This window comes from Kogia breviceps, chromosome 3, assembly GCF_026419965.1.
Source record: "Kogia breviceps isolate mKogBre1 chromosome 3, mKogBre1 haplotype 1, whole genome shotgun sequence".
Classification (NCBI taxonomy): domain Eukaryota; kingdom Metazoa; phylum Chordata; class Mammalia; order Artiodactyla; family Physeteridae; genus Kogia; species Kogia breviceps.
The window spans coordinates 67,575,760-67,596,326 of record NC_081312.1 but is presented as its reverse complement, the minus strand read 5'-3'; the positions used below and the strand labels follow the sequence as shown (position 1 = coordinate 67,596,326).

The 20,567-nt window shown below is 40.2% G+C and overlaps 1 protein-coding gene and 1 pseudogene across 3 annotated transcripts in view; both read left to right on the top strand.

The window, feature by feature from the left end:
- NUBPL (NUBP iron-sulfur cluster assembly factor, mitochondrial) overlaps nt 1-20,567 on the top strand; it is a 530,407-nt gene that overhangs the window by 1,740 nt on the left and 508,100 nt on the right. The window lies entirely within an intron of this gene.
- On the top strand, nt 1,861-3,852 carry LOC131752668 (ATM interactor pseudogene; annotated as a pseudogene).

Sequence of the window (20,567 nt, the reverse complement as noted above, 5' to 3'; positions counted from 1 at the left end):
CACCTTCACCCAGAATAAGAGAGGACTTCATCTCCGTTTGTATATGGGTGTAGGAGATAGGGAGCTCTCTTGAAAATAGTCTGTGGTTCCCAGAAATTTTTCCACAGTGAAGGGACTTTAGCAAATTGAGAAATCCTTCCTGTGAATAGATGGAGTCTGGTTGGTAATGGTTAGCCTCTCAAAAAACACCAATTACTTTAAATCTTCCTGTTAAGTGAGGATCTTATTCTTTCTTTCTACCTGCAGAGGGCAGTAGAGAGTAGGCACCAAAGAGAAAGTATTTACTTTATGTATTTTATTTATTTTTTTGAACGTCTAGTTTCATTCCACAAAGAATTTAAGAAGGTCAGCCATACCTGCAATAAAATAGTGAAATGTGAATAAAAATAAAGCATAAGGAGTAAAGAAAATGGAATTATGTCAGTCGGAATGTGGGAAATTGAAAACGGGCAAGACAGTGGTTCTTGACTGAACTGCTGAGATGATAACGTAGCAAAGTTTTCACAGATATATAACTTCAGTTTTTGTTATAAAACAGTTATGTTCATCACATGTAATGTTAACGTGGAGCATGTTGTACAGTTTCCTTCAAGTTAGATGTAAGAGGCAAAGTACAACATTAAGTTGGCTCTAGAGGAAGAAGATTCACTGGAACGTAAGAGAGCTTTGCTTTGTGAGTATACAAGAAATCACTGTCTGGACAAGAATAGTTCTCAAACAGCTACAGTGCTGAAGGGAGACCATGCATCTAGTGCATTAGTTATGAATGTATTCTAGGCCCTCTGAGATGGTATAATAATTTAGATTATTTTAAGTTGTTTAATTCATTCAAGTTGGCTGCCCCAAATTTTAACACTGAAAACCACTTCTGAAAGATCCTTTGCAGCTGATAGTAAGCTTCCTGATTGTAAAGAGGAAAAGAAAGAAAAATGAACTGTTTTGTAATCTGTTTCATAGAGTAAGAAATCTGTTTCTTGGACTAAGCAGAGCTTTACCTAAGATTTAGCTCTAGAATGAACCTCTTTCCCAAGGCTTTACTTGGAGGTATGTTAATCAGTAGAAATGCAACAGGAAGAGATAGAGGTTTCATTTCAGGGAAGGCTTGGAAGAAATCTAGCAACCTACTTCAAAGCTTGGAGAGGTTTTTTTTTTCCTCAGTACCTAGGGAGGTGATCAGTTTCTGAGAAATTAGTTCATACTAACTAAATTGCACATGAATTGGGATAGAACCAGAATACTAATTTATTCATATGTAGTAAGAAATATTGCTGTGACATGGAGTGGAAATTCTCACATAAGGCATGATCAACACGTTTTCCCCTGTGGTCAAGCAGGGTATACTAGATTATAAAGATTATAAATAAGTCTCTTTACCAATTTACTATGAGAGATAGTCACTTTTCTACCACGGTATCTGAAACTGAGGTGTGAAAGACCCAGGTGAATTTGGGCTTCAAGACACTTGGTGCACCTGGCGGCCTCTGAGACAGTGGCGGCAGGGCCCGCGGCTCTGGCCTGGGGCTCCCGGCCTGCGAGGGGAGCTGCTGCCGCCTCGAGTCCATGGGGTCCCCCTCCTCCAAGGCCACTGAGGGGCAGCTGGCCGGGGAGCTCATCCCTCCGTGGGTCAGTGAGCTGTCCCGGGCCGTGTGGACCAACAGCCTGTGCCCAGCGCACAGCGGCGGCAAGATCCTGCCCAACAGCCTGGTGCTCAACATGCACCTGGTCAAGGGCCACCACCAGCAGGATGGCATAGAGAATCCAACAATAGGAAAAGATTTGAAAACTGTCCCGAAATTCTACTGTTGTCTGATTGAAGGATGCCCGAGAGGCCCTAACAGACCAAGTTCTCAATTTTCTCTCAGAAAATAGCACTTTATGAAAATGCATGCGGAAAAGCAGCACAAACATAGTTAAGTGCAGCAATTCGTATGGCACTGAGTGGGACTTGAAAAGACATCCAGAGGATTGTGGTAAGACTTTCCAGTGCACGTGTGGCTGTCCCTGTGCCAGAAGGACTGCATTACAGTCCCACATCTACCGAACTGGCCATGCGATCCCTGAAGAACACAGGGATCCACCTAGTAAGAAAAGGAAAATGTAAAAGTGCCTGCACAACCAGAAGTTGTCCAGTAAGACCATTGAATCACTGAGCAACCAATCAACCCCAAGACCAGATGCTCAAGAACTAGAAACTTCAGAAATAAAGCTAATGGCTTCTTTTGAAGACTCTTGCAGCTCTAATGCCAGAAAGCAGACTCTTCCAACATGTCCAAGGTATTCTCAGAAGTTGCTTTTACCAAAGCCTGAAGTGCCTGTCTTTGTGCCTACAGCAGACTCCTCAGCCCAGCCTGTGGTGTTGGGTGTCAATCATCAGGGCTCTGTCCCTCTGGTTCTGTGCACTTACTGCCCTTGTCCATAGGAACCCTGATCCTCGGCCTAGATTCAGAGGCTTGCCCTCTCAAGGAGAGCCTCCCTCTTTCAAAAATTGTAAATCCTGTTGCTGTTGAGCCACTTAGCATAGGTGTTCAAGTGAACTTGGGTAGAAATCCATCTAACTCTTTACAAGAACTAGGGAACACATGTCAAGAAAACAGCATTTCTTCGATCAATGTACAGGCAGACCTGTCTTACACCACACAACACTTTTTACTGTCTGCACAGTGGGCTAGCCCTGATTCCTCTGTATCACCTTGTTCTTAAACTGATTTGACATTTGGTTGTCAAGTTTCCCTTCCCATTAGTGTTCATACTCAAACTTTTTTGCCCAGTTCTAAGGTAATCTCATCTATAGCTGCTCAGACTGATGTATTTATAGATCCCAGTTTCCTGTCAGGTGGGATCTCTTTTGAGAGGAACTCAAACCAGTGGAATGTGAAGTCCAACAGATGATTGAGTACAGATAGACCAAGCTGTAATGTGTGGAGACATTTTTGAGAGTGTCCATTCATCATATGATGTTTCTACAGACAAATTATAAGCAGCAGCTTAGTAGCAAAGACTGTAACTCATGGTTTGTTACCTCAGAACCACCCTAAAACTTTAAATCAAGATATTTAGAAATCTGAACCAATCATGAACTTCGTTCGGTGCACAGAATACTACACTTTCTTCACAGAACATGACAGATAATTGGACCTGAACCAGGGATTTATTAAGTGATCTAGAAAACATCTTGTCAAGTAATCTGCCTGGTCAGACACTGGACAATTGTAGTCTTCATCTGACACAAATACTGGACCTGACACCCAGCTCCCATCTGGCCCAACCCAGAATCCTGCAGTTGATTTTGATATTGAAGAGTTCTTTTTGGCCTCAAATATCCAGACTCAAACTGGAAAGAGTGAACTTAGCCCCATAACCACTGAGCCAGTCTTGGAATCGCTGGACATAGAGACACAAACTGACTTCTTACTTGCAGACACCTCTGCCCAGTCCTACAGTTGTAGAGGAAATTCTAACTTCTTAGGCCTTGAAATGTTTGACACGCAGACACAGAGGGACTTGAACTTCTTTTTAGACAGTAGCCCTCATCTGCCTCTGGGAAGTATTCTGAAACACTCCAGGTTTTCCATGAGTATTGATTCATCTGACACAGAGACCCAAACTGAAAGAATCTCCACTGCTAAACACCTACCTGCTCTAGAAAGCAAAGTTCAGTTAATCAGTGCAGAAACACAGACCATGAATTCTGGCTTTGAAACTTTGGGGAGCTTATTCTTCAACAGCAATGAAACTCAGACAGCAATGGATGACTTTCTTCTGGCAGATTTGGCCTGGAACACAGTGGAAACTCAATTCAGCTCTGTTAGAACCCAGTTGTGTGCAGAACTACACCCAGTCTCCAACTTCTGAAAGTGGAGTTCACATGGGGGATGGCATTTACGGTTCCCTTCTGGATTTAGAAGATGGAGAATGGGAACAACAGTACTAACTCTATTGAATGTAGTTGATACAGTTACTTCGATTCTTTGAGGTTCTTTGCCTTTTGCACTTATAAACATGAAATTTGTGTAAAAATTTATGAGTGTATTATAAAGTGTAAGATGTTGATCTAAAAAAGTGTTTTTTGTGTTGCCTACATTTGCCCTTTCAGTGTAGACGTCCCTTCTTTAAAAAAAAATGTATTTCACACGTTTAAAACCCATCTAGCGGGGTACTTCCCTGGTGGTCCAATGGGTAAGATGCAGTGCTCCCAATGCAGGGACCTGGGTTTGATCCCTGGTCAGGGAACTAGACCTTGCATGCATGCCGCAACTAAAACATCCCACATGCCACAACAAAGATCCCACGTGCCACAAAGAAGATCCCCAAGTGCAGCAACTAAGACCCAGCACAACGTAAATAAATAAATAAATTAATTAATTAATTAATTAATTAATTAAATTAAATAAAAAAAACCCATCTAGCCATTTAGCTGAAGCAAGCTCACCAGGACTAGTGTACAAACTTTTCAAATTTTTGAAACATTTTAGTTGACATATGACTTACTTAAATTGCACCTAAAATACTTTTGCCAGTGCTTGTTAGAAATTCCTGTTTCTAATGTCTAAAGAAGTCTGATGCTGCACCATCAGATTTAAACACCATCAGTTTCATCTGCTTTGACATCTTACTCTTTCCTTATTTGAAGACACAAAGGAAAACTACAGCTGTCTTTAGCTTTTGAGACAATTTTCATATAGTCAATGCCATCCCTCCTCTACGTGAACTCTTACCAATACCAGTGTAAGTGTATAGTACTTTCCTCACAAGCTGTGTTGCTGTAAAATTCTTGCTTAAAGAAGTAGCAGCAAGCACTTAGGTAAATAGCGATCGTTTCAGTCTAAGTGACAGTTAAGTCGCCCCAACTATGGAAACGCTGGGCTGTGGAATCATGCCTATTAGCTCATACTGGAGTGTGTCCTGTGAGCATCCCCCCTACTCCCTACAAAAGGCCAGGGCGGTGCTCCAGAGCTGCTCCTCAAAGCGCACCCACCAGCTGAGTCCAAGTTTTGTCACTCTAATTGTTAAAAAAAAATAAAGTAAGGAGAAAAGGAAATTCCCCACTAAATTTCAATACTTTGCATAAGCTTGATAGGGCAAGAGTGCAATCAACAACTATTTTAAAGTGAATCTTCTTTTCATCCACCTCTCATTTTTTCCTTGAATGAGGAAACACATTGGTCCAGCAAGGATAGTATCTGTGCCTTGAGGATAGCAATTATAGAATAGATCCATCTAAGATATGGTATTCTGCATTTTGTTGCTTTGTTTAGAGAGGATAGTACCAGTCTTCAAAGGAAGTAAGGTGATGACTGATTGCTTCAATATTCAACAACATCTATGTTTTGAGATGGGTCTGTGGTCAAGTATGCTTTTGAGGTTTTCTGTATTTAGGAGATCCTGAGTTTTTGATTGCTGGCCAAATTTCAAGCAAGTAAAAATCAGTGCAGTCGGGCTTCCTTGGTGGCGCAGTGGTTGCAAGTCCGCCTGCCGATGCAGGGGACACGGGTTCGTGCCCCGGTCCGGGAAAATCCCACATGCCGCAAAGCGGCTGGGCCCATGAGCCATGGCCGCTGAGCCTGCGCGTCCGGAGCCTGTGCTCCGCAACGGGAGAGGCCACAACAGTGAGAGGCCCGCGTACCACACACACAAAAAATAAATAAATAAAAGAATCAGTGCAGTCTGTAAATTTTTCTAAGTTTACCCCCCAAAATACTCTGTTCCTTCTGTGGCACATGCTTATGCTACTGAAGGCTAAATCCTCAAAATAAAACCTAAGGAGGGGACTAATAATTCATTAAAGTATAATAAATCAGTGGTTTGTTACTAATTGCTATCCCGTATAAGAATTGGTGGTGGTGGATAAATAATATATCCTAGGCAGATGAACTCAACCGAGTAGATAAAACTTTGCTTTGGTCACAGTTGCCTATGAATATGGGTTTCAAAACAAACGTAAAGCCTTAACTTAGAATTTCATTATGTTTTAGAGTCATCACTGCCTAATGTTCAAAAATCTATTTAAGTTCTCCTAGTAAGGAGAAATGCATGTTTGATTATGGCTTTTTGTAAATATATATGCAGTGATCTATGGCTTTAAAAATTTTTGTGTTTCTGTGACAATGTTTGTTAATCCAGCCAATTGAGTTATTTACAGAAAATTGAGGATGCAGTAGTTCTTCATGTACAAGTAAGAACTGTATTCCCCAAAAACCTTAGCTACCTGAATTGTTCTAAGGTTATTTGTAAAAGCTGAAACTCAGCAATTGAAGAGAAGTGAGAATTCTAAAAAAAAAAAAAAAAAGACACTTGGGGCTTCCCTGGTGATCCAGTGGTTAAGACTCCACCTTCCACTGCAAGGGGCGTGGGTTCGATCCTTGGTCAGGGAAGTTCCACATGCTGGAAGGTGTGGCCAAAAAAAAAAAAAAAAGACACTTGGCCCATGCATTACAACTGTGAGGAAAAAGGAAACATACATATTTAAATAAGAGTCTGAAATAAAAACTCCAAGGGCAAATGCTCCAACCATAATCATATATTGATATTTTGTCATGTAGCCTCTTCTTACATAGGCAGAAACTGATGCCATGGTGTTAATCATGGGCTGTTGAAGCCCCTCCAATACAAAAATATGAGGCCTGGGAAAATAATAGTTCCCACCTAAGAGCTGAGTCCCTTCGTAACACAAATAGTTTGTACAACCAGGTAGGAAATGGAATTGAGTTTGGAACTTGATATTGACTGTTCTTTTGTTCAACTTGCTTTTTTAAATTCTTATTTTATTACTGTACCATTTGCTGGTGTGTTGCCTAGGTAACATAACATAGCAAGTGCTTTTAACTGTAAGGCAATGATGCATATCTTTGGCAATCTGTAGGATTTCCCCAGGGCAGGTTGATAAATTATATTGATGTTTGGGTTATTTTTCAGTTCATAGTGTTGTGATAACTTGGCAAAGCATTGCATAACCTTTTGAATATTTGTATACTTCTGTTAGCTGTTTTGTCAAGTCAGGCCAGCCTGTTGTAAGTGCTTTTTAAAATAATTTTGACATCTTCCTCCTTTGTAGAAAAAAGTTGTGAAAGATTTTTAAATGGGCAAAAGAGATTTCTAGATATCTTTTTAGCAAAATGCTGGAACCTCTGGGATTTACCTGGTCCTATAGGGCTATACAGGGTTTGTCTTTGACTAGACTATCTTACAACTCTGTAGAGATAGAAGTTAACTCTGAACACTGATACTGTCTATAAAAATGTAAAATTTGATTATTACTCTGTGGGTACTGACCGGTTTTGCCAGTTTTGCATCCATTTGTAAATTCATTTCAGCATTCCTTACCTGACTAAAAGTATATAGCACCTTGAGTAGTTCTCTCTCTCTCTCTCTCTCTCTCTCTCTCTCTCTAATAAACTTTAAATTTTAGAATAGAGTAGATTTACAGAAAAGTTGCAAAGATGCCAGAGAATTCCCATATACCCCTCACCCAGTTTCTTCTGTTATTAACATCTCAAATTACTATGGTATGTTTGTCACAACCAAGAAACCAGCACTGGTATATTAATTAATCTCCATACTTTATTCAGATTTATTAGGTTTTCTCTAAATCCTTTTTCTGTATCCCATCCAGGATACCACATTACATTTAGCTGACAAAATTCCTTAGTTCATGACAGTTTCTCACACTTTCCTTGTTTTCGATGACCTTAACAGTTTTGGGTAGTACTGGTCAGGTATATTGTAGGATGCCCCTCTATTGGAATTTGATGTTTTTCTCATGATTAGAGCAGGGTTATGGGTTTTTGAGGATGACCACAGAGATGAAATGCTCTTCTGATTACATCATATCAATGGCACATTCTGTCAACAGGTCTTATTGATGATGATGTTGACCTTAATTACCTGACTAGGGTAGTGTGTTTGCCAAGTTTCTCCACTGTAAACTTACACACAGACCCACTTCCATGATTTAGTCTTCAGAAGCAAATCACTAAACACAGCCCATACTCAGCGGGTAGGGAGTTACAATCTACCTCCTTGGCTAGGGAGTATCTGCATAAATTATTTGGAATTCTTTATTTGAGGAGATTTGAGTTCTTTTTTGAACTGGCTGTAATATATTACTGGTTTCTTCCTTGCTGAGTTAAGTATGAATGAAATAAAAATCTTTCACACATGTTGATTTTATGTTTGTATGAGAATTGTGATTTTATTCTTTTTAAAAAATTATTCTCGGGCTTCCCTGGTGGCGCAGTGGTTGAGAATCCGCCTGCCGATGCAGGGGACACGGGTTCGTGCCCCGGTCTGGGAAGATCCCACATGCCGCGGAGCGGCTGGGCCCGTGAGCCATGGCCGCTGAGCCTGCGCATCCGAAGCCTGTGCTCTGCAACGGGAGAGGCCCCAACAGTGAGGCCCGCATACCACAAAAAAAAAAAAAAAAAAAATTATTCTCATATCGTTCTACCGAGAAATGTGGGAATTATTTTTTATATAGTTCTTTGAAATCCATGGATAAGTGCCATAAACAAATACATTATTTGGAAAAGAAGATATTGAAGATTATTTATAGTCAGAGAAAAAGTAAGTTATTTTATCACACTGATTGTAACAGTCAGGGTCCTATCAGCAATCAAATAACACACTCTAAATAGGATAACCTGGGAAAGTTTTATTGACAAAGGCACTATTTACAAAGGTGTGGGTGTAGGGACATCACAGTGGGTAGTGTAGTAACAGCTGAGATGTTACCATTCCCTTGGGCATGGTAACAGGTGAGATGTTACCATTCCCTTGGCCTGAAGAGAGAAAAGGAGGGAGTCTGGAATCCAGGGGTAGAGACTTACATAGACACTTAAGAGAAGAAATGAACCTTCTGTTAAGAAGCATAGCCAATTTTAGGTGACCCTTTAGGAAGGGAGCTAGGGAAGTAAATACCTGACTGCATTTTCTACCTTCCTTCCATTTCCTGCCAGAGCTCCCCATTGCAAAAAACAGCCAATAGCTAGGAAGCCTGGGGACCTGTTGATGTCCCAGCCTCAGGGCAGAAAGCAGGGTGGAGAATGCTTGAGTGTAGATCAGGAAGGCTAGCAAAAGATATCTGGCACACTGACTGAAGAGGTTGTAAAGGCCACATTGAGGTCTCTTTTGTCATCTTTTTGTGGGAAGGTAACAGCTGAGAAGACAAAGAGAGACATAGCTGCTGTTAACATTTTTAGCGGAAATATTTAGTTTCTCCAAGAGTTTACAGAGGTGAAGTTTGACTTAGTGAGTTATCAGTGTAAGATGAGTCAAGGTCCTTGACCCCTCCCCACCTTTTTTTCCAGCCATTGGGAATATGGCAAGACATCAGAGGAGAATGGTTGCTGCGATCCTAGCCTTGGTGAAAATGTCTCCTATACAGCCCAGCTTGCATGGCAGGAAGGTGTCTATGAAAAATTAATCAGTAGATCTAAGACAGAAATTGAAAATTTCATTTGAGCCAAATTCAAGGATTGTAATCCAGGAAGAGCATCACAGAAAGCTCTGAGAACTGTTCCACTCATTAGAAGTCAAGGCACAGTTATATAAGTTTTTCGAAACAGAAAGCTGTTCATTAAATGATGCATTACTGACAGTTTATACAATCCAGATCTAAGCATCATCTCGTGGCCCCTTACAAGATGGAGAAAGAATGTCACCTTTTAAGGAGTTGTCTTGTTGATGCTAGGAGAGTGTTGCTTTTTACAGTTGAGCAGGTATTTCTGCAGGTGGGGGAGGTTTGGTTGATGCATAATGCAGATACACAATGGACAGTAGCAGAGGAGAGAGGAGGTCAAAGGGCAAAGAAAAATTTTTATGTTTAAATTTTTATTATCTTGTCATAAAATATGAATTTTATTTCACAAAGGGATGGAGCCACTGCCTTCAAGGGCTCTTGCAGACTTAACTAAGAGGCATGTTAGAGGGAGCCATTATGGCCCTAAGCCCTTAGAGCTCTCTTTGTACTGTGGGGGAAGAAAATTGGAATCATATTTGACTTGATACAGAAAAAATAATGAACGATTTTTATTGTCTTTGAGTGTTGTAACTAAGTAAAGCTCATACTGACTCCAGCAGGAAGTAAATAAATAATAGAATTTCAGTAATGAATTGTTCATATACATCTAAATCTTCAGTTGCATTTGCTTGAGATAAAAAAGGGAAAGCAGTATTTATCAGATGGCAGATCCCTGATTTGTTTGCTCCTTTTGGCAAGTGAAACAAAAGAAATACTGTAGATTCTCAGCATGCATGAGGAAGGACAATCTAAAGATCCCCACAAATAGAGAAAATTCCAGCTTCAGAATTAATTAATAACTGCATTCATATATTTATCCAATTGTTTATTAACGTTTATTCATCATGCCAGACACCAAGCTAGGTGTTGGAAATATATGAGGAATAAGATGCTGTTCTTATTCTCAGGGGGCTCAGAATTTAGGGAAGAGACAAGGAAAACAATTTAATTAGAAAACGATTTCTCTCTCCACCATTGTGTTCTTTCCCTCCCATTGTTGTTGAATGAACCCAAGTCTATGTGCCTGATGCACAGTGAGGCCAAACAAATGGAAACTTCAGAGTGTGGAGCAGAGAAAGATTTATTTCAAAGCCAAGCAAGGAGAACAGGAAGCTCACGCTAAAAAACCCCAAAACTGCAGGATGGTTTTCAGGGAAGAGTTTTTAAAGGCATCATTGGGGGGAGGCGGGGGGAGAGGCTACAGGGTGTATGACTTTCTTCTGATTGGTTGGTGGTGAGGTGATAGGGTGGTGCTCCAGGAATCTCAATCATCAGTCTTCTTGTTCAAACCAGTCTGCAGTCTCAGCATGTAGTCACCATCCTCCACCTGGGTGGGAGTCTTAGTTCCTGCAGGACAACTCAAAGATATGCATCAGATTCTTACACATATCCCTTGAGGAGTAACTAGGACTCTGTTATGTGTCTGAACCATTGTTTCTTGACTACTTTCCTGCATTCACTCACTTCCCTAATTAGTAACTGTTTGAATCTGCTCTTTGGAACTCAGGGAAAGCCTAGGAGACTAAAATTTTTTCTACAAAAAAAGAAATAGCGGTGCGGGTGCTGAGGGGATTTTGTATCTGGGAGGACCATGCAGGGTCCTGCTGGGTTTCACCAGTAAAAGAAGGACAGAACTTGGAAGGGGAGCCATTTGCTGGAAAGCCTGAACTAAACCGGGGTGACTGGGCTTAACTGCAAGGAACTTATGGTCTGCAGTTTAAACAATTTGGCATAAACTGGATTTTCAGGGCCATAACACATCTAGGCAAATTTTTTTTTTAGTCACCAACTCTCTCTTCGGAATAACTGTCCTTCTTTCTCTTTTATAGCAATTCCCTACATGTATTATGCTGCCTTTAGCATCTCCAAAATTTGCTCCAGGCTTGACCTACAACTCAGAAGATTCCCTTCCTCTAGGCCACAATCAAAAATCTAATATTCTAAGTACTGTGTTTAGTTGCACTCCACTGGGATGGCGTGAAGCTGATTAAAGTAATTCCCATTAACTTGTGAATGAAACATAACCTTCTTAAAAGGTATATTTGCATTTTAATAGCAATCCCTTAACACAAATTCATCTCTAATTGGTGGAATGTGTGAGAGTTCCTTTCTGTGGGAAGAAGAAGGAGGGGGAATAACGCCTTAATTTTCTAAGTTTAAGAGAGTTGCTACTCTTAAAGCCTCTGGATTCTCGCCTCCCTGTCACATCTCAGCACAATGCAGTTTTGCTTCTCTTTCTGAAGCTAATCACTCTGAAAAGCTTTTTTAGGTTAAAGTGAATGGACCCCGTCATCTTTTGAATAACATTTCTATTTGGGGAAATTCCCACATTATGAGTATCCTTTTCCCTTCCATGTAGAAATCGGAATGCAGCTCCCTAGCCTTCTTTGCAGCTAGGATGCAGGCATGCCAATTAGATAGCTGCATGCAAGATTAAGCTGGGAAGTGAGCAATGTGAATAAACAGGCTCTGCATGGGACTTCCATTTTCCTGACTTCGGAGTTGGTAGAGCTTTCAGGCACAGGAGGTTCAAGATTGAATGCAGAAGTGGCATTGGTGGCAGTAGCAGTTGCAGTAAAACCAAGTTGCTGGTATTTTGGGCCCAATGATAGCAGCAGCAGTAATTGGTACCATTGACTGAAATAGACAGATTCCTGACCTGGATAGTTTTATGGCCTGCGTCAGGAGTCAGGCACTGTCCCTGGAAGCTTAGCCTTGAACGTTTCTCCGAATATCCCAATAATTTAGTGAACTATTTAATATCCTCTTATAAGCCAGTTTTGGGTTAAACCAGCCAGAATGAAATCTACTGTTCGCATTCAAGAACACTAACTGATACAAGTCATCCTCAATTTCCCCCTCTCCCTTGAACCCTCAACCAACAGAATTTATTGGACAAGACTTTCCACTTTTCTCCATTCCCCTCTTCTACTTTCTTTGTTCAGGCCCCATCATCTGTTACCCGGATTACTGCAACTTTGTCCCATTTGATCACTCACCTCTAGTTTGACTTGTCAGATTGGTTTTTCTAAAATGCAAATCTAGGGACTTCCTGGTGCCGTAGTGGTTAAGAATTCGCCTGCCAATGCAGGGGACATGGGTTCGAGCCCTGGTCAGGGGAGATCCCACATGCCACGGAGCAACTATGCCTGTGCGCCACAACTACTGAGCGTGTGTTCTAGAGCCTGTGTGCCACAACTACTGAGCCCACATGCCACAACTACTGAAACCCATGTACCTAGAGCCCATGCTCTGCAACAAGAGAAGCCACCGCAGTGAGAAGCCCATGCACCGCAACAAAGAGTAGCCCCAGCTCACTGCAACTAGAGAAAAGCCCTTGTGCAACAACAAAGACCCAATGCAGCCAAAAATCAATCAATCAATCAATCAATTTATTTTAAAAAATAAAATGCAAACCTAATTCTATCACTCTTTGGCTAAAGACCCTTCAGTGGCTCCCTATTGCCCTCATGATAAAGTCTAGGATCAAGCCAAACTCCTTAGCAGGGGCTTTTGGGATCTAGGCCTGGTTGACCTTTCCAGCTCATCTTGGCCGTGCCTGCTTCTCACATCTATTCTCCAATCGTACTCTTGCTCTGGATCAGCAGCAGTGGATCCCCTAGGATCCTATTGGAAATGTGGAATCTCAGCCTCCTGCAGATTTCCTGCATTAGAATAAGCATTTCAGCAAAATCACTAGGTGATGCTCATGAGTATTCAAGTTTGGGTAGTGCTGCTTTATAGCACTGTGCTCATTTCCTCTGGGGCTTTTACACATTCTGCTTCCTCTGTCTTATTGTCCTTCTCCTGCTTTAGATGTTTAACACTGTTCTGCAGCACTCAACAGGGAAAACTTCTCTGACTGGTGAAACCTGGGTTGGAGGCTTTTGTCTGTTACTCCAAACATGGCACTTACTCCTTTGTACTATAATGACCTTTTTGCTCCTTTTTCTTTCCCATTAAACAGTGGTCTTCTATTCTGGTTGTATTTTACACTCAAACTGAGAACTTAAAAAAAATACAGATTCCTGGGTCCTGCCCCTAGAGATTTTTGTTTTAACTGGTTTGAGTAAGGCCTAGACACTGGTAATTTTAAAAAGTGTCCCAGATAATTATAATGTGGAGCCAATTCAGAACCACCACACTAGGCTTTAAGCTCTGTGAAGACAGGGATCATGTCTTATTCACTGTTGTATTCTCAGAGCCTACCACAGTGCCAGGTACATAAACCATACTTGTGAATAATTGTTGCCCCTAGTTTCTCAGGATATATGGAATCAGCTTTGTGTTGCAAATACCATCCTACCTTATGCCAAACCCCTCTCAGATATGTTAGCAGCTGGGCAGCCCATTCATCTCACTAAACCAAGGAGCTCTTTCTTTCTTCCTTTCTTTCTTCTTTCCTTCCTTTCTTTTCTTTCTTTCTTTCTTTCCCTTTCTTTCTTTCTTTCTTTCTTTCTTTCTTTCTTTCTTTCTTTCTTTCTTTCTTTCTTTCTTTCTTTCCTTCTTTCTTTCTTTCTTTCTTTCTCCCTTCCTTCCTTCCATCCTTCCTTCCTTTCTTTCTTCTTTCTCCTTTCTTTCTCCTTTCTTCCTTTCTTTCTTTTCTTCTTTCTTTCTTTCTTTCTTTCTCTCTCTTTCTTCCTTCCTTCCTTCCTTTCCTTTCCTTCCTTCCTTCCTTCCTTTATTCTTTCTTTCTTTCTTCCTTCTTCCTTTTGTTCTTTTAAAATTTTAATACAGTCCTTATTTATTTCTTTATTTGAAGTATAGTTAATTTACAATGTTGTGTAAGTTTAAATTGTACTGCAAACTGATTCAGTTTTATATATATATCAAGGAGCCATTTTTTAAACATCTTTATTGGAGTATAATTGCTTTAAAATGGTGTGTTAGTTTCTGCTGTATACCAAAGTGAATCAGCTATACATATACATATATCCCCATATCTCTTCCCTCTTGTGTCTCCCTCCCTCCCACCCTTGCTATCACACCCCTCTAGGTGGTCACAAAGCACCCAGCTGATCTCCCTGTGCTATGTGGCTGCTTCCCACTAGCTATCGGTTTTACATTTGGTAGTGTATACATGTCCATGCCACTCTCTCACTTTATCCCAGCTTCCCCTTCCCCCTCCCCTTGTCCTAAAGTTCATTCTCTACGTCTGCATATTTATTCCTGTCCTGCCCCTAGGTTCGTCAGAACCTTTTTTGTTTTGTTTTGTTTTTTAGATTCCATATATATGTGTTAGCATACGATATTTGTTTTTCTCTTTCTCACCTACTTCACTTTGTGTGACAGATTCTAGGACCATCCACCTCACAACAAATAACTCAATTTCATTTCTTTTATGGCTGAGTAATATTCCATTCTATATATGTGCTACATCTTTATCCATTCATCTGTTGATGGACACTTAGGTTGCTTCCATGTCCTGGCAATTGTAAATAGAGCTGCAATGAACATTGTGGTACATGACTCTTTGAATTACGGTTTTCTTAGGGTATATGCCCAGTAGAGGGATTGCTGGGTTGTAGGGTAGTTCTATTTTTAGTTTTTTAAGGAATGTCCATACTGTTCTCCATAATGGTTGTATCAATTTACATTCCCACCAACAGTGCAAGAGGGTTCCCTTTTCTCCACACCCTCTCCAGCATTTTCTGTTCGTAGATTTTTTTGATGATGGCCATTCTGACTTGTGTGAGGTGATATCTCATCGTAGTTTTGATTTGCATTTCTCTAATGATTAATGATGTTGAGCATTCTTCCTTGTGTTTTTTGGCAATCTGTATATCTTCTTTGGAGAAATGTCTGTTTAGGTCTTCTGCCCATTTTTGGATTACGTTGTTTGTATTTCTGATATTGAGTTGCATGTGCTACTTGTGAATTTTGGAGATTAGTCCTTTGTCAGTTGCTTCATTTGCAAATATTTTCTCCCATTCTGACTGTCTTTTCTTCTTGTTTATGGTTTCCTTTGCTGTGCAAAAGCTTGTAAGTTTCATTAGCTCCCATTTGTTTCTTTTTATTTCCATTTCTCTAGGAGGTGGGTCAGAAAGGATCTTGCTGTGATTTATGTCATAGAGTGTTCTGCCTATGTTTTCCTCTAAGAGTTTGATAGTGTCTGGCCTTACTTTAGGTCTTTAATCCATTTTGAGTTTACTTTTGTGTATGGTGTTAGGGAGTGTTCTAATTTCATTCTTTTATATGTAGTTGTCCAGTTTTCCCTGCACCACTTATTGAAGAGGCTGTCTTTTCTCCATTGTATATTCTTGCTTCCTTTATCAAAATTAAGGTGACCATATGTGCATGGGTTTATCTCTGGACTTTATCCTGTTCCACTAATCTATATTTCTGTTTTTGTGCCAGTACCATACTATCTTGATTACTGTAGCTTTTTTTTTTTTTTTTTTTTTTTTTTTTGCGGTACATGGGCCTCTCACCGCCGTGGCCTCTCCTGTTGCGGAGCACAGGCTCCAGACGCGCAGACTCAGTGGCTATGGCTCACGGGCGCAGCCACTCTGCAGCACATGGGATCCTCCCAGACCAGGGCATGAACCCGTGTCCCCTGTATTGGCAGGCGGACTCTCAACCACTGCACCACCAGGGAAGCCCAATTACTGTAGCTCTGTAGTATAGTCTGAAGTCAGGGAGCCTGATTCTTCCAGCTCCATTTTTTGATCTCAAGATTCCTTTGGCTATTCGGGGTCTTTTGTGTTTCCATACAAATTGTGAAATTTTTTGTTCTGGTTCTGTGAAAAATGCCAGTGGGAGTTTGATAGGGATTGAATTGAATCTGTAGATTGCTTTGGGTAGTAGAGTCATTTTCACAATGTAGATTCTTCCAATCCAAGAACATGGTATATCTCTCCATCTATTTGTATCATCTTTAATTTCTTTCATCAGTGTCTTACAGTTTTCTGCATACAGGTCTTTTGTCTCCTTAGATAGGTTTATTCCTAGATATTTTATTTTTTTGTTGCAGTGGTAAATTGGAGTGTTTCCTTAATTTCACTTTCAGATTTTTCATCATTAGTGTATAGGAATGCCAGAGATTTCTGTGCATTAATTTTGTATCCTGCTACTTTACCAAATTCATTGATAAGCTCTAGTAGTTTTCTGGTAGCATCTTTAGGATTCTCTATGTATAGTATCATGTCATCTGCAGACAGTGACAGTTTTCCTTCTTCTTTTCCAATTTGGATTCCTTTTATTTCTTTTTCTTCTCTGATTGATGTGGCAAAAACTTCCAAAACTATGTTGAATAATAGTGGTGAGAGTGGGCAACCTTGTCTTATTCCTGATCCTGGAAATGGTTTCAGTTTTTCACCACTGAGGACGATGTTGGCTGTGGGTTTGTCATATATGGCCTTATTATGTTGAGGTAAGTTCCCTCTATGCCTACTTTCTGGTTTTTTGTTTGTTTGTTTGTTTGTTTTTGCAGTACGCAGGCCTCTCCCTGTTTTGGCCTCTCCCGTTGCGGATTACAGGCTCAGCGTCCATGGCTCATGGGCCCAGCCACTCCGCGGCATGTGGGATCTTCCCGGACCGGGGCAGGAACCCGCATCCCCTCCATCAGCAGGCGGACTCTTAACCACTGCGCCACCAGGGACGTCCCTGGGGGTTTTTTATCATAGATGGGTGTTGAATTTTGTCGAAAGCTTTTTCTGCATCTATTGATATGATCATAATGTTTTTATTCTTCAGTTTCTTAATTTGGTGTATCACATTGATTGATTTGTGTATATTGAAGAATCCTTGCATTACTGGGATAAACCACACTTGATCATGGTGTATGATTCTTTTAATGTGCTTTTGGATTCTGTTTGCTAGTATTTTGTTAAGGATTTTTACATCTGTGTTCATCAGTGTTATTGGCCTGTAGTTTTCTTTCTTTGTGACATCTTTGTCTGGTTTTGGTATCAGGGTGATGGTGGCATTGTAGAATGAGTTTGGGAGTGTTCCTCCGTCTGCTACATTTTGGAAGATTTTGAGAAGGATAGACGTTATCTCGTCTCTTAATGTTTGATAGACTTGGCCTGTGGAGCCATCTGGTCCTGGGCTTTTGTTTGTTGGAAGATTTTTAATCACAGTTTCAGTTTCAGTGCTTGTGATTGGTCTGTTTGTATTTTCTGTTTCTTCCTGATTCCATCTAGGAAGGTTGTGCTTTTCTAAGAATTTGTCCATTTCTTCCAGGTTGTCCATTTTATTAGCATAGAGTTGCTTGTAGTAATCTCTCATGATCCTTTGTATTTCTGCAGTGTCAGTTGTTACTTCTCCTTTTTCATTTCTAATTCTATTGATTTCAGTCTTCTCCTTTTTGTCTTGATGAGTCTGCCTAATGGTTTCGCAATCTGTGTATCTTCTCAAAGAACCAGCTTTCAGTTTTATTGATGTTTCCTATTGTTTCCTTCATTTCTTTTTCATTTATTTCTGATCTGATCTTTATGATTTCTTTCCTTCTGCTAATTCTGGAGTGTTTTCGTTCTTCTTTCTCTAATTGCTTTAGATGTAAGGTTAGGTTGTTTATCTGAGATGTTTCTTGTTTCTTAAGGCAGGATTCTATTGCTATAAACTTCCCTCTTAGAACTGCTTTTGCTGTATCCTATAGGTTTTGGGTCGTCGTGTTTTCATTGTCATTTGTTTCTAGGTATTTTTGATTTCCTCTTTGATTTCTTCAGTGATCTCTTGGATATTAAGTAGTGTATTGTTTAGCCTCCATGTGTTTGTATTTTTTACAGATTTTTTCCTGTAATTGATATCTAGTCTCATAGCATTGTGGTGGGAAAAGATACACTTGATATGATTTCAATTTTTAAATTTACCAAGGCTTGATTTGTGACCCAAGATATGATCTATCCTGGAGAATGTTCCATGAGCACTTGAGAAGAAAATGTATTCTGTTGTTTTTGGATGGAATGCCCTAAAATATCAATTAAGTCCATCGTGTTTAATGTATCATTTAAAGCTTGTGTTTCCTTATTTATTTTCATTTTGGATGAACTGTCCTTTGGTGAAGGTGGGGTGTTAAAGTCCCCTACTATGCATTTGTTACTGTTGATTTCCCCTTTTATGGCTGTTAGTATTTGCCTTATATATTGAGGTGTTCCTATGTTGGGTGCATAAATATTTACAATTGTTATATCTTCTTCTTGGATTGATCCCTGATCATTAGGTAGTGTCCTTCTTTGTTTTTTGTAATAGTCTTTATTTTAAAGTCTATTTTGTCTAATATGAGAATTGCTACTCCAGCTTTCTCTTGATTTCAATTTGCATAGAATATCTTTTTCCATCCCCTCACTTTCAGTCTGTATGTGTCCCTAGGTCTGAAGTGGGTCTCTTGTAGACAGCATACTTATGGGTCTTGTTTTTGTATCCATTCAGCTAGTCTGTGTATTTTGGTTGGAACATTTAATCCATTTACATTTAAGGTAATTCTTGATATGTATGTTCCTATGACCATTTTCTTAATTGGTTAGGGTTTGTTATAGTAGGTCTTTTCCTTCTCTTGTGTTTCCTGCCTAGAGAAGTTCCTTTTGCATTTGTTGTAAAGCTTATTTGGTGGTGCTGAATTCTCTTAGCTTTTGCTTGTCTGTAAAGGTTTTAATTTCTCTGTCGAATCTGAATGAGATACTTGTTGGGTAGAGTAATCTTGGTTGTAGGGTTTTCCCTTTCATCACTTTAAATATGTCCTGCCACTCCCTTCTGGCTTGCAGAGTTTCTGCTGAAAGATTAGCTGTTAACCTATGGGGCTTTCCTTGTATGTGATTTGTTGTTTTTCCCTTGCTGCTTTTAATATGTTTTCTTTGTATTTAATTTTTGGTAATTTGATTAATACATGTCTTGGCATGTTTCTCTATGGATTTATCCTGTATGGGACTCTCTGTGCTTCCTGGACTTGATTAACTATTTCCTTTCCCATATTAGGGAAGTTTTCAACTATAATCTCTTCAAATATTTTCTCAGTCCCTTTCCTTTTCTCTTCTTCTTCTGTGACCCCTGTAATTCGAATGTTGGTGTGTTTAATGTTGTCCCAGAGGTCTCTGAGACTGTCCTCAATTCTTTTCATTCTTGTTTCTTTATTTTGCTCTGCAGTAGTTATTTCCACTATTTTATCTTCCAGGTCACTTATCCGTTCTTCTGCCTCAGTTATTCTGCTATTGATTCTTTCTGGAGAATTTTTAATTTCATTTATTGTGTTGTTCATCATTATTTGTCTGCTCTTTAGTTCTTCTAGGTCCTTGTTAAACGTTTCTTGTATTTTCTGCATTCTATTTCCAAGATTTTGGATCATCTTTACTATCATTATTCTGAATTTTTTTTCAGGTAGACTGCCTATTTCCTCTTCATTTGTTAGGTCTGGTGGGTTTTTACTTTGCTCCTTCATCTGCTGTGTGTTTCTCTGTCTTCTCATTTTGCTTAACTTACTGTGTTTGGGGTCTCGTTTTTGCAGGCTGCAGGTTCATCGTTCCCGTTGTTTTTGGTGTCTGCCCCCAGTGGCTAAGGTTGGTTCAGTGGGTTTTGTAGGCTTCCTGATGGAGGGGACTAGTGCCTGTGTTTTGGGGGATGAGGCTGGATCTTTTCTTTCTGGTGGGCAGGTCCACGTCTGGTGGTGTGTTTTGGGGTGTCTGTGACCATATTATCATCTTAGGCAGCATCTCTGCTAATGGGTGGGGCTGTGGTCCTGTCTTGCTAGTTGTTTGGCATAGGGTGTCCAGCACTGTAGCTTGCTGGTCGTTTAGTGGAGCTGGGTCTTGGCATTGAGATGGAGATCTCTGGGAGATTTTCGCTATTTGATATTACATGGAGCAGGGAGGTCTCTGGTGGACCAGTGTTCTGAACTTGGCTCTCCTACCTCAGAGGCACAGGCCTGATGCCCAGTCAGAGCACCAATACCCTGTCATCCACATGGAAAAAGAGCGAAAGGGAAAAATATATATTTATCATTGCTCCCAACGTCTACCGCCTCAATTTGGGAGGATTTGTTGTCTATTCAAGTTTTCCACAGATGCAGGGTATATCAAGTAGATTGTGGAGATTTAATCCGCTGCTCCTGAGGCTGCTG